Source organism: Miniopterus schreibersii (assembly GCF_964146895.1).
Source record: "Miniopterus schreibersii genome assembly, chromosome: 3".
NCBI lineage: Eukaryota > Metazoa > Chordata > Mammalia > Chiroptera > Miniopteridae > Miniopterus > Miniopterus schreibersii.
In genome coordinates, this window is record NC_138103.1 from 29,539,300 (window position 1) to 29,556,891 (window position 17,592).

Genomic DNA, 17,592 nt, shown 5'->3' on the forward strand with positions numbered 1-17,592 from the left:
GAAAATCAATTCCCAAATGCCATGTAATTCACTGACAAGCCCACAGGGGCATTAGTATTGAATGGAAACGGATTTCTTTTCTTAAAAAAGTACCAAGATAAGAGCAAGAAACATATTTACATTTTGTCTGCAGACCTGAGATCTCAGCAGGCGAGCAGGAATAATGAGAACAGTGCGTCACAAACAACTCGGGCCTGCCAGCGATGAAAATTAATGGGAAGGTAAGGAGCTTCTTTTGATGCTGGAAGGGCTCCAGTAAAAACTGGTCTGTACAAGGGAACACGGTGTCAGACTAAGAGAGAATCAGCTTGTCTGACTTGTGGTTTTCTTGACAACATTCATCTTCTCTTGGCCTGATACAGGGCAATTAGTGCTTGTCAGCTGAATCATGTGTTATTAAGATCATTCAGGCATTTTTTAATTACGGTTAGCGAGACAGACAGTAATGAGATCTCCAGCAACTTTAACTTCCCACTTCCTTTTCAGATAAGTCTTAAGCTGCTTTTTTCCCTCCGTAGTGATGTTTCAAAAGAATTGTTTATTCCTGCAGGTAGATACATGTAACTCAGCCCCAGCTTCCCCCACCTCCACATAAAACATCAACTACTGGGGGGCTCCCCCCAAATCAATCAGACAAAGGCATCTTTCTTAAATATCTGTTCCTTCTGGTCGGACATAGGACAGGCAATTTTTGCTCAACAAAATGCTCTTAACAGAGAATTCTGTTCTGGAGTCTCTGGGTCTGCAGAGCTCCCAAATCTAGGCCCTTTCCCGGCTCGTTTCTCTCCTGTTCCTGAAGGGTCCCAGCCTGTGCACGATCTGACATACCCCCTGGTCGTCATTCCAAAACCTACTCTCCTATTAGCTCTTTTGTATCATGAGACATAAAAAACCAGGAAACATAAAATGATTTAATTTGCTTTTATAGTCTATATTTCATCCTATTTGCTTTTACATTAACAATTCTCAAAAAGGTTAAAGTACAGTATCTGGTTCAACTTGAATCTGGGTTCATAATTTTTGTCTTTTTAAATGCTCCCCTTACATCGATATTTCATTGAGGGAATAATTTCCTTTCCTGGGAGATTTCAAATTTTTATGGTCCCAGTCCTCTCCCTTTATGTAGCCAGGAGCCAATGTGATTTCTGAGCTATTTCTGGTTCGCCATCTGTTTCTTTATGAGGCCAGCAAGAGGGGTCTGGGGGATGTGTGATAAGGAGCAATAGCCCCCCAAAGCCCATTCTTGCGGGGGACGCAGACCCTCCTCTACACTCACTGTGTAGTCATGCCCAACATGGCCATTTCTAAGGAACAGGGACTTCTGAACCTTCCAAAACAAACTTCAACCAACAATCAGGACACAGGAACGGAACTTTCTAAAGGCAAGTTATCCAAACCCTATGACCCGACCCATTCCATGGAATATTTTTATGAAAGCCGTTTAAAAAATCTTTTTCCTAAGTTTGTTCAAAATGGTTTTTTCAGAGGAGCACATTATATAATGCATTCTGGATGTTCTTGTGCTTTGAGTCTTATGTGACTTCAGTTGTTTTTTAAAGCAAGCCTTTTCTTGTAGGTTTTTATACAATTCTGGACAAGGTGTGCACTGCAGTCCAGAAATACATCCTCTCCTCCCCCCAGCAAAATCACCTTTCCCTTCCAGCCCCAGCTGACTCCTGACTGATCCTGTATTAACTGCAAATGTACACACACGCACATGCATGCATGCACATGCGTGCGCACACGTGCGCGCGCGCACACACACACACAGACTCCAAGGAGGAAGCAGTCTGGCCTGCACTAAATGACCACAAGTAACCACAGCTCAACCAGCTAGATGCCTTCCATGGAGCCACCATGGTGCTTCTGCACAGTAGCTGATCCTACAGATGAATAAATGCCTATATCTGGAACTCCGCCAGGGATCCTGCATGCAGCCCACTAAGCACCCCAGTGAGCCCACTTTTATTTCCCAGCAAGTTGAGGCGATGGAGGAAGTGAACCACAGCAGGTCTCAAAAGAAAGCATAACACCTCTCAGGAGTCCAGGTGAGCCCGCTGTAGGGGTCACACTGCCTGAGAAAACTGCTGGCTGACTGGGCCTACAGAGCAGGTGGCAGCAAGCCCAGGAAGAATGCTGAAGACCATCAGAGCCACAGTAAGACCAACCTACTCAGGTGAGACCAGCCTCCTCAGGCAAGACCAGCCTCATCCAAGAAGGGGCTAACACTTAGCCCCTGAGAAAGAAACTTTGAAACACTGATGATTAGAATGTATTTATCTAGAAGAACGAAGCAAAGAGATAAAGGGCTAGGAACAAGAAATAAAACAGAGAGAAAGGAGGGATCCACCCTAATTTCAAAGTGCTTAGAGGAGACCACTCCTGCACAGGGTAGATGACTTATAAATATTTATATGTTAAAGCCATCAGAAAGGGCCATGAGGAGGGGCAAAGAGGGGCAGGGAGGGAGTCAAAGTCACCCAAAGCTTCCACTGGTGCCTTGCATTCCCAGCACTCCACCCCCATGGGCAGACCCAGAAACTCCCTCAGTTCAACAGCACAAGTCAGCCTTACTTTGTCCCCTATAGGAGTTTCAAAAAGCCCCGAAATGCAACAATTCCAGATACTTAAGCATGTGGGCTTGTAACACTACCGAGTATTACAAAGACTGGATAGATAGGGCAGGAGCTCCTATCACAATGTAAACAAGCTTTTACCCTAACAGTACTTTGAAGAAAATAGTTTCATCTATTTGAAAAACTTGTAAGCCACTGGTTCATCTTTTATCTTTCTTAATAGAATTTCAAAAAAATCACACTGTATTCAATAGTAGCAGTTTGTTTTTGTGGTTTTGGAACCGCACTATTTGGAACAAAACTGCATGAAGGTGGACTTGTCTAGTCCACGAAATCATCTCTAGAGCTCCATCACTGACTCTGCAACTGCCACACTGGCTGCAACCGCTGGCTCACCTGGGGCTACAGCTACAGCCAACCCAGAGGCCCAGACTTTTCTTCACTGGCTCCACCTACATTTTGACAGTCTTAGCTGCAATCATTTAGGTTCCTCAAGCTTTTCCTTGGCAGAATGTTTACTTCAAGCACCAGTTAGTGAAGCTGTATGTAGTTTGTTGCTTGCTAGTTGTGAGGTCAGTCTCTAAAGAGACCCATTGCTTTTCTAGTCGCACACAGTGAGAGCCGCTGCCTGTTTCATGAAAGGAAGTGGTGTTATTTCAGTTTGGAGAGGAGCGGAGGGAGGTAAATCCCAAGTGTAGGGGGTGGTGTCCCATGGTAACCGATTTTATTCTCTCTTCTGACTCCTTTCAAGGGGCACTTACAAGCCTACCAGAGAGGTGGTAGGTTTTATTTTGTTTTTTGCACTCCTTATGTACACATTTTTTGCACAACTAGAGTGATCATGAAAGAATTAGAACTAAATGTGGACTCTGTGTTGGGCTGTGGAGAACAGGCTCATCAGTGCTGGGGAGTCTAAGTAATAGTGAGGGCTGTACCTACTACATTCACAAATGCACATGCCCACGGACCCCACAACTCTCCTTGCAGGAATGTACCCTGCAGATACTCGTGCACCAGTGTCCAACGGTGTATGTATAAAGGTACCAAGTTCTTCAAGGCAGCATTGTTGTAAGGGCAAAAACTGGAAGCAACCCAAGTATCTATCAAAGGGAGCTGGGTATATCAAACATGGCCATCCACACTATGGAATATCATGTAGCTCTGTGTGTGTGTGTGTGTGTGTGTGTGTGTGTGTGTGTGTGTGTGAGAGGGAGGGAGGGAGGGAGGGAGGGAGGGAGGGAGGGAGGGAGAGAGAGGGGGAGGGAGAGGGGGAGGGAGAGAGAGAATGAGAATTTTAAGCTTTCATGTACTGATTAGGAAAATCTAAAAGAAAAATTTAAAGCAAGGTGTAGAACAGCATTCATAGCATGCTAGACTATGTGTATATAAGGGGAAATGATACATATTTGTATTTGTTTCTGCGTGTGTAAATAAACTGGAAGGATACACAAAGAAGCATAACAACAATAGTGGGGAGAGGATAGGAGACTTCTCCTTATGTCTTTTTTGGGGGAGTAGGGTGAAACATGAGATTATGTTACTTATTCAGAAATAAGTAATACAGGGATCTGATGCAATTGTTGCTATCCATTGGTCCATCTTTTCTGGAAACTTTGGGTAATATGTACCCAAAGTCTTAAAAATATACACACACCATTCACTCAATACTTTTAGAAATTTAACCTAAGGACATAATCAGACATTAAAAGTAATCATAAAAAACATGCATATGTGTACAAGGATGTTCATTCCAATGTAGTCTAGAGTAGTAAAAAGTTGAAAAAGAGAAAATCAATTTAATGAAATACAGGAAATACAGTGGAATACTATGTTAACATGTACCTCCAAGAAACAGCATATTTATTTTTTTAAAGTAACGTTGAAAAATATTCTTAATAGCATAGTAAACTCTAGGTTGGGAAAGGCTGTTACAGAACAGTATCCAAAGCGTTAGCTCCCCCAACCCCCACCCCACCTGGGGCAGAGAGAAGGGTAGATCCCAAAGGACATATACCAAAATGTTAACAGTAATAGGATTAGTGGTGATTTTTATTTCTTTCTTTATACTTTTTTGTAATTTCTTAATTTCATTAGCATTTCTTACTTTTTAAAAATCAGAGATAAAGTCATTTCCTTTTTTTCTAAGGGGGGGAAAAAGCCAAATCAATTGCTGCTTTTTCTCTATTAGGCAAAATGTTAAGGCCTAAACAACAGAGAATGGCACAAGTCTCTTAGGCCAGAGAATGAAGAGCACACCACTAAAACAGAGATGGGACACCTGAGCGTAATGAGAAGGCTCTCCCCGCCCCCGCCGCTCGAAGGTCCTGACCAGTCCCCAGACCAGGTGCTCTTCCTGGGCGAGGTAGAAGCGGTAAACAGACCAGAACCGAAACAGCGAACAGAACACCAGCAGCTCCAGAGGGGAGCTGGAGAAGGGTTTTCATCCTCCCTTCTGTGTCTGGCACAGACAGTTCTTTGGCTTATTACAGGGCAGTGTAACAAAAATACATTCTAACAGCAATTAAACACCATGTCTAACAGCCAAGTATTTTCGGTTAATAAAGACCTCTGCTTACAATAAGAGAAATCATTGTCTAATTCAAAACAGCTCAAATCTAAGCCCTCATTCTTATTTCTTATGAGTGATTAGCAATATTTTTTAAAAACAACAAAAAACATTAGCTCACCAAAGGCATGGTACACAGTTTATTGTATCTGAGAGAATGAACTTCGTAATCAAAGAGGTCTGGGTTTGGATCATAGCTCTGCCATTTAAGAGAAAGTGGCCCTGGACAAGTTCATCTTCCTAACCCTCCCTTTTCTTGCCTGTAAAGCAGGGTGTCTACAAGGCCCTGAGCAGGACACCAGGACACAAAGACGACAACTGGTCCCCATTAGCCTTATTTCCTCCTGGTGACCTTTCCCTGTCATCAAGCAGAATTGTTAGAAATTAAAGTCATCTAGCCCCTGGCACATGGTAGTACCCTGTTAAAGTAGCAGAATAAAATCTCTCAGTAGGTGCTATGAAAGGTGCATCTGTTTTTGAAGCCCTGGGGTGGGCACCCCTGACGGTGTCAAGACTGTGAGTTCAAATTCCCTGGAGCTTACTCAATGACCCCAAATTATTTCATTTAGGTAGAATTGTTTCCCATGGGCATCCACAACTGAATTTGTCAATTCTGCTTCAAATACACTGAACCTTTGTCTTCTACAACCATAGATCCCAGTAGTTTCTTTCACACCACCAAGCTGGTTGCATGGCCTGGTGAGACAGCATGAACTTAAGAGTCTGGTGGGTCAGAGCCAAGCCTGTCACTGACCAGCTTGGGGACTTGGGCCAATGACTGGACATCTCCGTGAGACCCCAGGATAGCACCACTGACCACCTTGCAGAACTGTTCTCAAGATGAAGAGATCACAATCCTAAGAGTTCCTGATAGAGTCTGGCACCATGGTGACACATCATAAATACTTCCTTCCTCCTCCGTGAGTCTTGTTCCCCTCAGCTCCCAGTTGAGTTAAGGCTCCTGAATATACTCAGGGAAGCTCAGACTCGGCATGTTTTAGCTCTTTTTAAGTAAAATGGAGATAATACTAGCTGCCTTCTATTCACCTTTAAGGATGTTGTCAGGATTAATTGAATGGGGCATATTAAGCTCTTATTTCCTCAGAGAGAGACACTGAGTTAAGTACAGGATATTATTCTATCAACGGCCTGCTTTAATAATATCCCCCACAACTGGCACGAAAGGAATGTACCATTTCACTCCCATCCTGACTGCAATAATCCTAATTCAATTAAGCCAGAATCTCATTCTGGAAGCATCTCTTGTTTCAGGGACAATATGAAACCATTCCAGACTCATGGCCTGGATAATACTAAATATAATTTATAGTTTAACCTTTGCCAAGGCATCCTGAATATTCTAAGGACAACATAAGGAAACGCAGTCATTACGGGTCTTTTTACTTCAGCAGTTCTTCTGTCCTCATTTTTCTGCAGAAAATTCACTGTTATTGAACAGAAATAGGCAAGGACCTATTTTTCTTTCAAAAGGCATAATTCAAAGGAGGAAATACAACTTAAAATTCTTTTCTTGAAAATGCAGAGGAACCTAGAGAATATCATCTACCTTCCAATATTTAAAATATGAAAAGAGAATATAAAAGTTCTCCAACAAATAAAATTAAAGTCACCATATTTTTAGTATTCTATAAATGAGCAGGGAAAAGAAAGATATACAAGATCCCACATAAAACATTCAGTCTTGAAAAAGTCAGGCTATAAGTGCAATAGAGTACTAAAGCCTACTCATATATATGCTTAGATAGTAGATATTGTTTTTCTTATAAGGATACATTTAAAGCATACATAAAATCCTAAAAGCCTATGAACCTACCATCCAGCTTCATCAAATTTTAACATCCCGTTATATTTGTTATTTTTAAAGGAATAAAATACTATAGTTGGAGCCCCCATTATACCCTCTTAAGTCTCATCCTCCTCCCACCCACCCATCACTTTCCAGAATTCGGCAATTTCCTTTTCCAAAAAATCTTTCGGTAATTACTAGCTCTTTATGGTGACATTAACAACATAAGGTATGGTGTTACATATTTAACTCCATATGAATCGGAGTTACACTGCTCACACCCTTCGGCTGGCCTTTTCTGCTCTATGCTGTGTCTATGAGGTCCCACCACTCCTGAGGCATGAGGCCTGCCTTCTAGAAATCCTTGGATGGCCACACTCCCCCCATAGACCTTCACATTCTTCCCAGCTGTTTACTCCTGTAGAGCATACTGCAGTGAATGTTCCCTGGACACATGTCCAAAAACATCTCTTAAGATCACACTGATTTCATCTAGGAGGGAGCCTGCGTCATCCTCCTGCAGGCACTGTCAACAACTGCTCACCAAAGTGGTCGTTCTGGCTTGCACGTCCACCAACAGGACACAGAGGACACAGAGTTCACACTGCAAACCCTTGACATATCCAGACTTAGAATCTTGCCACTTTCATAGGTGTAAAAAAAACAAAACCGAAAGACAGGCTTTTATTTTTGAAAGCCATCGTGAAACTAAGAACATCCCCTCTTAATCCTTACTATTGGACCAAATTAAGCTGAGCTGAGGTCTATATTCTGATGAGCCCGGTATTCCCTAACAGTGTCAGCAAGTCAGAATGCAGGAGGATTAACCCCATAATCTCCCCAACCTTGGGTGCTAGGATCAGATACTAAAACAAACCAAAAAAGGGAGCTCACCTGCCATGATAACGTGCTGCAAGTTTCCGAGAAGAAAATGTCAGAGAGAGAACATGGGCTTCCGCTTGCTCTGAGTGACACCCACCCCTGGGTATCTCAGTCCTTCCAAAGCACAGACAGGTGAGTCCAGCTACATTAATATTTATAAAACTGATATGTGCATGGCACCAGGCAAGGATTTTTAAAAAGTATTTACAGACTTCATAAGCATCTACCCCCAAATTACTCATTACCAACTTAAAAAAGCAAAACTTTGTACTACCCTCACAGCTTTATCTGAACAACTTTAAAAGAGGGAAAATGAAAATCCCGTACCACAAAGAGTTAGAAAAATCTTGTTAAACCAGTTCTGCCACTTAAGGTTAAGGTATTTACCATCCTACAGCCTCATCAAGATTGCAGTGATGTTTCCCTTTAAGACATATTCTGGAGGTTTCCTCAAGAAATAATCTGACAAGATTCCCTAGATTCTCTCATCCATTAAGTTTTAGATGAGAGTTTTATGAAAAGCAGTGAAGAAATAGCTTTGACTGAATTAGCACACTTTCCATTCACTGGAACACCCCACATCAGGGCTTTAGGTAGGTGGACAACACAATCCTCTCCGTGAAACTAACCTTGAGGACAGAGCAGCTGCTCCACACCTGCATGACCTCATAAGGTGCTCCAAGAGGATGACGACACAGGGACCAAATGCTGACAAGGGGCTCAAGAGGGCCACGGGGCAGAGGGCAGGGATGGGGCCTTCGGTCATCACTGCCGTCTGGGTTTGGGCTCAGAGAGGGTGTTGGGGGAGGTGGGCCCAAGCCAGGCAGGATGAGGACCTGGCCTCCCAGGTGGTGGTGGTCCTGGGGGTGGAGTGTGGGGCTGGTGGGTGCACGTGGAGTGGGTGGACAGTCCGCTGCAGCAATGAAGCAGTGTCCCTAAAGAGAAGTGGGCAATAAGGCAGTGGAGGAGGACTAGACGAGATCCCAGCAAGAGTGTTTAGATCTGCAGAGGTCCAAACACTAGCAGGGGAAACGAGAAACCTGAACAAGGTATAGCCTTCCAGTCAGGGCAGTGCCCACTTGTCTACCTTCTCCACAGTGAGGATACTAAGACTCCCTGAGCCAGAACCCAAGGCTTCCTGAGTGAACAGAAACCACCTCCTCCCAGAAGCCTCTTGACCTTGGCTGACCTTATGTCATGTGGCTTCCCTCCTACCACTGCTCATTCCCTTCCTGCCTCCTTTGCTGATGTCTCTCCCTCCACTGAGCCCTACCTGCAGCACTCCCATGGCAGCCCTAGGCACTGGCAACCTTTCCCATTAAATTCTATCCCTCAGGGGACTCATTCTTTTACATGGTGTCAATGAAGGAACTCTACCAGGCATTAGGAAGACCTGTGGCCACTTCTGAGTTCCCCTCAACCTAATGCATTTATTAAGCACCTAATAAGTGCCAGGCACTGTCCTGGGCACTGGGAACTCAGCACAGACAGGTGGGCCCACCCTGTCCCTGAATGTTTCTATTTACTCAGGATGTCTGAAAGGCAGCATATCCCTCCCCACACACTGCCACCCCTCCCACCATCTGGGTTTTTGAACAAGAACTCGATTCACCTTCCAGTCATGCCCAAGTGCACACCTGGGCTCATATCCTAGTCTCCTCCCTTCCTTGTCCGCAGTTACTGAGTCCTGGGTGGACTTCCTTTTACTCCTTCTCATCTTTTGACACCTTACACAGGCCCTCATAACCTAGAGCACAGGCTCTACCCTCTGCAAGCACGAGGTCTTCCTGATACATCAATGGAGCCATAACACATTACTGCAGAAAAATCTCCAGTGGCACCTCCAAGTGGGCCAGACCTAACCTGTTATGCCTGGCTATTCAGGCCCTTTACTCTCCTACTCCTACTAAGGCTTCCTGCCCTTTCTCCTGACTCCCTTCCAAATCTAGACACAATCTAGATCCTTAAGTGCACAGTGACCCTTCTGCTGTAGATTCCTAAAGCACTTACTGTCTGTCTGCTCTGAGTTCTGCGCTGCTCATGCTATCTCCTGCAGTAAACATACACCAAGTTCTATGTAGCTAAGTTTTCCCATAAGTGTCCCATTGCCCAGTTAAGTGAGGGGTCCCCTGAAGAGCAGGACAGGGCTGCAGTCATGGGTCACGGCACTGTGTATCCAGTACGAGCTCCACCCTGGGAAGATCAACACCTCGCATGTCCACAGTGCAAGACAGACCAAGGAGGGAGATGGTATGCCTGCAACTGGGAGAGCAGCCCGGACTGGAGGGAAAGAGTGAAATGGCAGAGGGGCCAGCCAGAGATGCTAGGCCAAAGCAAGCAGGACAGAAGCCAGCTCCACATGGGCACGAGCCAGATCTACAAAGGGGAATGCAAACAGATGAGGCTGGTCTCAAACAGATGAGACTGATCTCAAGTGGACTGAAGGAAAGTTAGCCACCAAGTGACCAAGTCCAGAAGAACTGGGCTGCTGACGCCGCAACATTGAGGAGAAGGTTAAAGCTGCAAGTGAGTGATCCTACACAGAAGCTGGCTTAAAGAGAGAAGGGCAAATTATCTGAAGTCTGAGCTTTGGAGACACCCAGAGATGTGAGGAGCAAAATGAAAAGTCAGCAGGTTAAGTGTTGGTCAACTGTCACACCTGCTGGCTCCCATGATGTGCCCCCCACCCCAGGTGTCAGAGGCTGCTGAACACAGTGCACTACACAACTGTCCTCACTCCCTGCCTCACTCTTTCTCCCCAGGACAGAGCCTTAGGTCTGCCAGAGCCTTGCCACTTGGCTATGACCTCATCCTGGTCACTGCCACCATCACAGGATAAGCAGGGCTTCCGTGTGGCTCTGGCTATGGGACTCACCACTTGGTGGCCAGACTTGATAAATAGTGTCCCACTAAAACTGAGCAACCAAAGAGCCTCCTGAACAACCAGGATGCTGCTGCCTGAGTTGGCTCCATCACACATGTTCTAGAAAGTACCTCCGTGTAAAGAACCATCATTTCATCCATGGTTGCTGAATCTTCTCCACCTTGTAAAATTAAGCATACAGAAGAAAACAGAAGTAAAATGCTGTGGTATACAGCTCACACTAATTATCATCAAGGAAAATCAAATCACACAAAATTTTAAATATAACTTCCATGTACCTTTTTGAACCTTTTTATATGGCAATTTCCCCAAAGGCCCCAGTAGTGCCTTCTCTATAAGCTTTAAAGTCAATCAAATGCTTAGAAGACAAAGTAGAATCACCTTTAACTCAATGGTTATGGCTTGCCTCATTTAGAGTGTCTCAGGGTTAAAATTCTTATGCTTTCATTTGTTACCAACAATTTAATGAGTTATTCACTATATCAATCATGACTGATCAGCAAACAACTATGCCTGCTCATTATCTAGTCTAGTTTAATTTGAGTGCTTAAAATAAATGTTCATGTCTACAATAAAGGGTTTGATATGACTCTATTGTCTGGAGACTAGAAAACAAGCATTCTATGTATCTAATCCTTTGGTAGATTTCAAGGTCATCTACTTTGCTAAGGTCTCCCAAAAACAAGTTTTGCCTTCCCTTGAAATCATTAAAATATAAGTCCCCTGAGGGCAGGGGTTGTCATAATCTTCAGTACCTAGCATTGTGCTTGGCCCTTACTAAACAAGTAAAGAATAGCTTAACAAGTGAGTGATTAAACCTTTGATCATGGCCATGATAAACAGTGCTCAATATACCTTTGCACTTGCAAGGTGCATGCACACACTTCCTACATTCACAAACATCTGTGTTTACAGACTATACACAAGAGTGTAAATGGATGCCAGCTGCCCCCAAAACATGCACATCACACATGCTACATGGCTGCTTGCAGTTGGACTGTCAGACTCTACTCTGTCCCATCCTGCCCATGTGCATTAGACACCCAGCACCATACATCACCAACCACGACAAGGAGGGACAGGTTTAACTAACATCAGGCAGTATCAGTCTCTGCCAAAGGGCTCTTCAGTCATCTGAAAACAATACATTAAATTATACAGGATTACTAATAAACATTTAACAGCATGAAAAACACAGTAACTCTACAAAGTGAAATTCTTAAAGAAACAGAGAGGCAATTTCAGCTGAAGGAAATAAAGATTTAACTTAGCTAATCTGCATGAACATTGGTGCCTCTACAGGATCCAGAAATATGTTCTCAAAAGGTCATGTGCATAAGCATCCACTGTGAAGAATAAAAACAGTTGTTCTGGGTTTCTTGACAAATAAGAATAACCACTCTGTAATAAGAGCAACTGCTGGTGGGCATGTATGGCCAAACAAACAGGGCTTTGTGCACCTGGACCTCCCCACTGAAGCACCACAGAGGGAACTGGAAATGGGCAAGGTCAAAGCAGCCAGGGCCAGGAGGAGACTTGGGCCTCTGATCCCAGGCACTTGGGCCCCAGCCTCCTCTTCTATCTCACAGGGTTGAGGACATGGGCAAAGACTTGAATTGTCTGGGTGTCAGTTTCATGATTGAGAGGACTGGTCTAATTTTGGTGGCTCTACATAACATTTCAAACAAATACACATTGTGAGTACTGTACGGAAAATAGTATGTCCCATTTTTTAAAGAAATAATTAAGGTGGCTCACTAAATATATTCGTCTTGAAGTACCCCTAGAAATAATATAAAATTTAATAAGTTATTAAAAATAACTACCATTACTAGGAAAATGTACATCAAAACTACAATGAAATACCACATCACACGCATTAGAATGGGTTCTATAAAAAACAAAAACAACAAGTATTGGCAAGGAATCGGAACCCTTGTGTACCATTAGTGGGAACATAAACTGGCACAGCCACTGTGGAAAACAGTATGGCGGTTCCTTAAAACATTAAAAATAGAACCACCATATAATCCAGCAATCCCACTTCTGGGTATATGTCCAAATGAATCGAAAGTAGAACCTCAAAGAGTCAACTGTACAGCATGTTCCTAGCAGCATTTTTCACAATAGCTAAAACATGCCAGCAACCCAAGTGTCCATCCACAATGAATGGATAAACCAAATGTGGTCTATCCATATAACTGAATAGTATTCGGCCTTTAAAAAGAGGGCATTCTGACATATGCTATAACATGGTTGAACCTTCGAGAACATTATATTGAGCAAAATAAGCCAGTCACAAAAAGACAAATACTGTATAATTCCACTCATATGAGGTACTGAGAGTAGTCAAATTCAAAGAGAAAGAAAGTAGAATGGTGGGTGCCAGGGGCTGGGGAGTGGGGGAAATGGGGAGTTAGTGTCTAATGGGGACAGAATTTGGGTTTGGGGAGATAAAAAGAGTGCTGTGGATGGATGGTGCTAATGGTTCAATGTGAATGTACTTAATATCAATGAACTGTACACTTAAAAATAAGTAAGATAGTAAATTTTATGTGCATTTTACAATTTTAAAAATCCAGGGGGAAGAAACCTTGCAATCACATATACATTACATGTCTCGTGACCTCCTGATAGAAATACATATCATTGCTTAGGAAGGACTCTAGCAGAGAAAAAGAAAGTGGGGGGGGGGGCAGAAACACGACCCAAATCAGATCTTCAGATTCAGAAACAGATTACAAGGGGAAGGGAGAGATAGAGGGGGAAACCAGTAAATTAAGAGACTTAAAAGGCTAAAAGACCTATGAACCAATCACAATGTGAGGATCTTGGATTCTGATTCAAAAAATTTTTTTAAATTATGATATTTATGGAAAAATTGAAATTTGAGTAATGACTAGATAGTTGATATTAGTAAATTTTTGTCCTTTTGGGGGGAAATATGGTATTGTGGTTGTGTTTTTTAAAAATCCTTATCTTTTAGAGATAGTGAAATATTTATGGATGAAATAAGATATGCTGTCTGGGATTTGTTTCAAAATTAAGTTGGGGTGGGGAATGAGAAAGTACAGCTAAAACAAGGTTAGCTATAAGCAAGTAATTATTGAAGCTGGGTAACAGGTACAAAAGGATTCATTATACTCTTCTGTTGCGTATATATTTGAATCAGGAGCCACATTTTCTAGATACACTGAACAATAAAAGGTCTTTATCCTTTCTGAACTTTAAACTTCAGGTTTGGCATTTCCAAACACATACTGAACACTTATAAACTGTAAGAAAATTGACACAATTGCCCCTACACCAACCCTGGTAATGAAACAATTTAAGGGCATACCTGGGTTGCAAATTATACCAGGATGTCCCCAATGCAAATTAGGTAAATATAATTACTCAAAAAGAGGAAGTGCCCACCCTTTTACAAGCAACCCAAAGGAAAAGGGTTGGCAAGTCATGAGCCAGCCCAGTGGAAAGCCTTCTCTGAGCACCTCTGAGCCTGCATTAGGGGGCTAGCTGGCATTGAGAGGGTCACATTTCACAGGCAGCTGTTCTCTGTCAAGTTGAAGGGCCACTGCAGACTGGACTGGCAGACCAATAATTCCATGGACAGCCTAGTATAATGTGTAAAGTTAACTAAACAGACCACAAACATCATCTACCATACAATACTACTTACTATATAAACCTACAAGAATGTAAGCTCCTTGAGGGCAAGAATTATCTTGACCTCTCCTGGCCAATCTCAGAATCAAGAAGTGTGTCCCGAAGCCAGGTGTTCAATATGTGCTTTTTGAGTCACTAACTGAATGAATAGCTATCATAAAGCCATAAAACAGCGATTATAACTCTGCTAGTAGGGTTATGGGTGACTGACACACAACTACTTGCCATCCCCCACCAGCCTGGACATAGTGCAATCCCACTTATGCTTTCTTCCCATTACCACCAAATCAGGACTGGTCAGAACCTGTTCTCCACCCCACCTCTCCCCCCATCTCCCAGCACTGAGCCCCCAGTCCTACACCTGGCCCAGCCCCACTGTAGTAAAAGTTTTGGACATGTGCCCTCCTTCCTTTCTGCCAGTTGGGAGCTCCTGGAGGTCCAGTCAGCACTGAAGGAGCTTTGTAGCCCCAGCATCTGGTACAGCGTTGGGTGGTTTGTTAAATTCAAATGACCGAAACATTTCAGTTCTGAAAGATTGGGGTAAAAATGGGTTGCAAATTTGACACCTGTTATTGACCCTTAGCAGCTAACTACTAAATGTGGAACCAAATCTTCCACTTAGAGGATCGACTATTGAGCAGAGTTTCAGATGATCAGCACAAGCGGCAAAGGAGGATCTGTGGCACATGAAACAATCTGCCATGATATAAAAGATGACCAGGAGCACCCATTCAACCACCAGGTGGATGCAGCTGAAGTAAAACATTCAAACTCCCACATCCAGCAGGAATGTCATAGATATGGCCTTTGGGAACCTGACACAGTCAACACAAAGCACATGCCCACTTCCTCCACCTAGCTGAGTGACAGACCACTTCTAACGGAGTCAGTACCTCACACATTCAGACTCAAGGTTTGAGAGTCAGAAGAACTAATGCGACTCCCTGGTTTTATAGATGAAGAATCAGGGGCTCAAAAAGAGCAGTAAGTAGCCCCAGGCCCTGTGGAGGCCAGAGAGAAAAGAGAGCTGGGCCTGGGGCAGAGTTCTGCATCAAGCCACCTCTCCCAGGTGACACCACAGACTGTAACACCACTGCGCCACACAGTACAAACTCTTTCTTCATGTTGTTCATTTATTTTTTTTTAGGTGTGATTATGGTGTTCTTTTAAAAAATAAAGCCATTATCTTTCATAGATATGTACTGTAATATTTATGAATAAAATATGATGTCCTTTTCAAAATTCCAGAAGCAGGTGCGGGTAGAGATGAAACTTGACTGGCCATGAGCTGATAACTGGTAAAGCTGGTGATGGTACATGGGGGTTTGTTATAGTCATCTCTCCAATTTGATGTATGTTTGAAATATTTCATAAAGAAAAACTTTTTTTAAGTACTTTTCAAAACACCAAGCAGGAACAATGCTAGCTTCTTGAAGGAGTCTTTGTTACCACCTAGGTCTTCTCCTCTTCAAAAAAAAAAGGAAGAAAAAAGATGATGAGGAAGGAGAGAGAGGGAGAGAGAAAGAAAGAGAACGTGGAAGGGAAGGAAGGAGGGAAACAACATACCCTTCCACTACGGTCTTGAAAACACTGCCCAGAAAGCTATGGCAGGGGGGAAAGAAAGAGCAGTGGGGCTCGCTAAGAGGGGGGGCTTACTGAACAAGTTATCAAGTCAGCAGAGAAAACAAGCCATGTCAGTATTAGATCATTAAATCAGCATTCTGGCAAAAAGCAATATTTCCAAACATTCTGATGACAGCTGGATCAAACCCGCCAATACTTGACAGTAATAAATATAGTTATTTGGGAAGAAAAATAGGGAGTGACCTTACAATTCCACTGAAATATGCCAAATAAGGAAAGCTCGAAGCTGTAGGAAATGGAAAAGAACGGCTAATATTTGGCAAGCTTCCTTTATGATCAACAAATTAAAATGTTAAGGAAGCAATTTGTTGAGAAAAGATATTTTTAAAAGGAGCTGAATCATGCAGGTTCAGCCCCGGATATGGTCAATTGGTAATTTTAAATCATTTTTTAAAAGTTAATGTTTTCAGCCCCCAGAAATTGCATTTAAGACATGGCTGAGTTAATCACAAACCCCTTCTCCCCCAGCTCAGGTGGGGGGAAGACGGCCTCAACTTAGTTTCACTGCAGCTCCACCCTTAACCTCTGGTTGGGCAACTGCAAGCTCAGCTTCCACTGGAGTTACTTTAATGACAAAGAGGATAAAGAAAAATACAGCCTCAAATCTAGCTTTGCGTTTCCAAAGACAGTCTGGATGCCAATCCATTTTCAATCATTAGCCATCTGACCTACTTTGAATCTAGAAAGCTTAATGTTACTGGATTTCTTCAACAACAAAAAAGTATTAGTGTCTGGTTTTCACAATCCATGAATAATAGGAAGACTTTCTCGTGATTAAAAAGCTATTCCAATTCTAAGGGCCAAAGTGTACCTTTATTAAAGCACCACCATTCACATGGGGGGGGGGGACAGCTTTATAAATAGTGGCTTATGTGATAAGTCACTGAAAAAGAAAAAGTCTGGGAGGGACAAGAGGGGGTGCTATATTATATGGGGTGGGAAGGGGACCTCTGAGCTGAGACCTGAAGGAAATAAAGCCAACCAGGCTAAACCAAAGTCAGCGGCTACAATGGAACCCCACCACCATCCCCCAAAACAGAAACTGAAACGCTTATGGCAACATTTTTGTCTATTTGCTTGGTTACAAGCTGCTTTAGCTTTGTCATAACCTTGAGGAATCTAGATAGCACTTTTTTAAAAAAAAAAAATCAAGCTCCCTGGTAATGAGCCCTTCTCCTCAGTAACAAATGAAATACATACAGTGTCTGGTTTTCAAAATACTTTGTTCTGGCATTAGCACTGCACTGAGCAGAGCGCCTGGGCTGTGCTCTCAGCATTTAGTTAAACTTCAGACTGGGGTCATTGATGCGTGATGTGATCTGTATTAGACCAACTCTCTGGAATGGCCTTCAGTGACTGTCCAGACATTGCCCAAGGAATGAATGGATGGCTCTAAGGGGAGGAATTCAACTTCTGTAAGAACTGCCAGCACCCAGTGCCCACCTGCCCATAGCTCACACGAGACAAGGTTGACCAAAGGAAACATGGGAACAAATTCAGCAGCCCCACTGCCCATATGATTCATTACAAATCAACCAAAATTAACCAGGGTTAGTTCCATCAGCTG

The 17,592-nt window shown here is 43.1% G+C and overlaps 1 protein-coding gene across 14 annotated transcripts in view; it reads right to left on the reverse strand.

The window, feature by feature from the left end:
- The window catches only part of CUX1 (cut like homeobox 1), a 337,186-nt gene that overhangs the window by 289,630 nt on the left and 29,964 nt on the right, over positions 1 to 17,592 (reverse strand). The gene's annotated exons all lie outside the window — the stretch shown is intronic.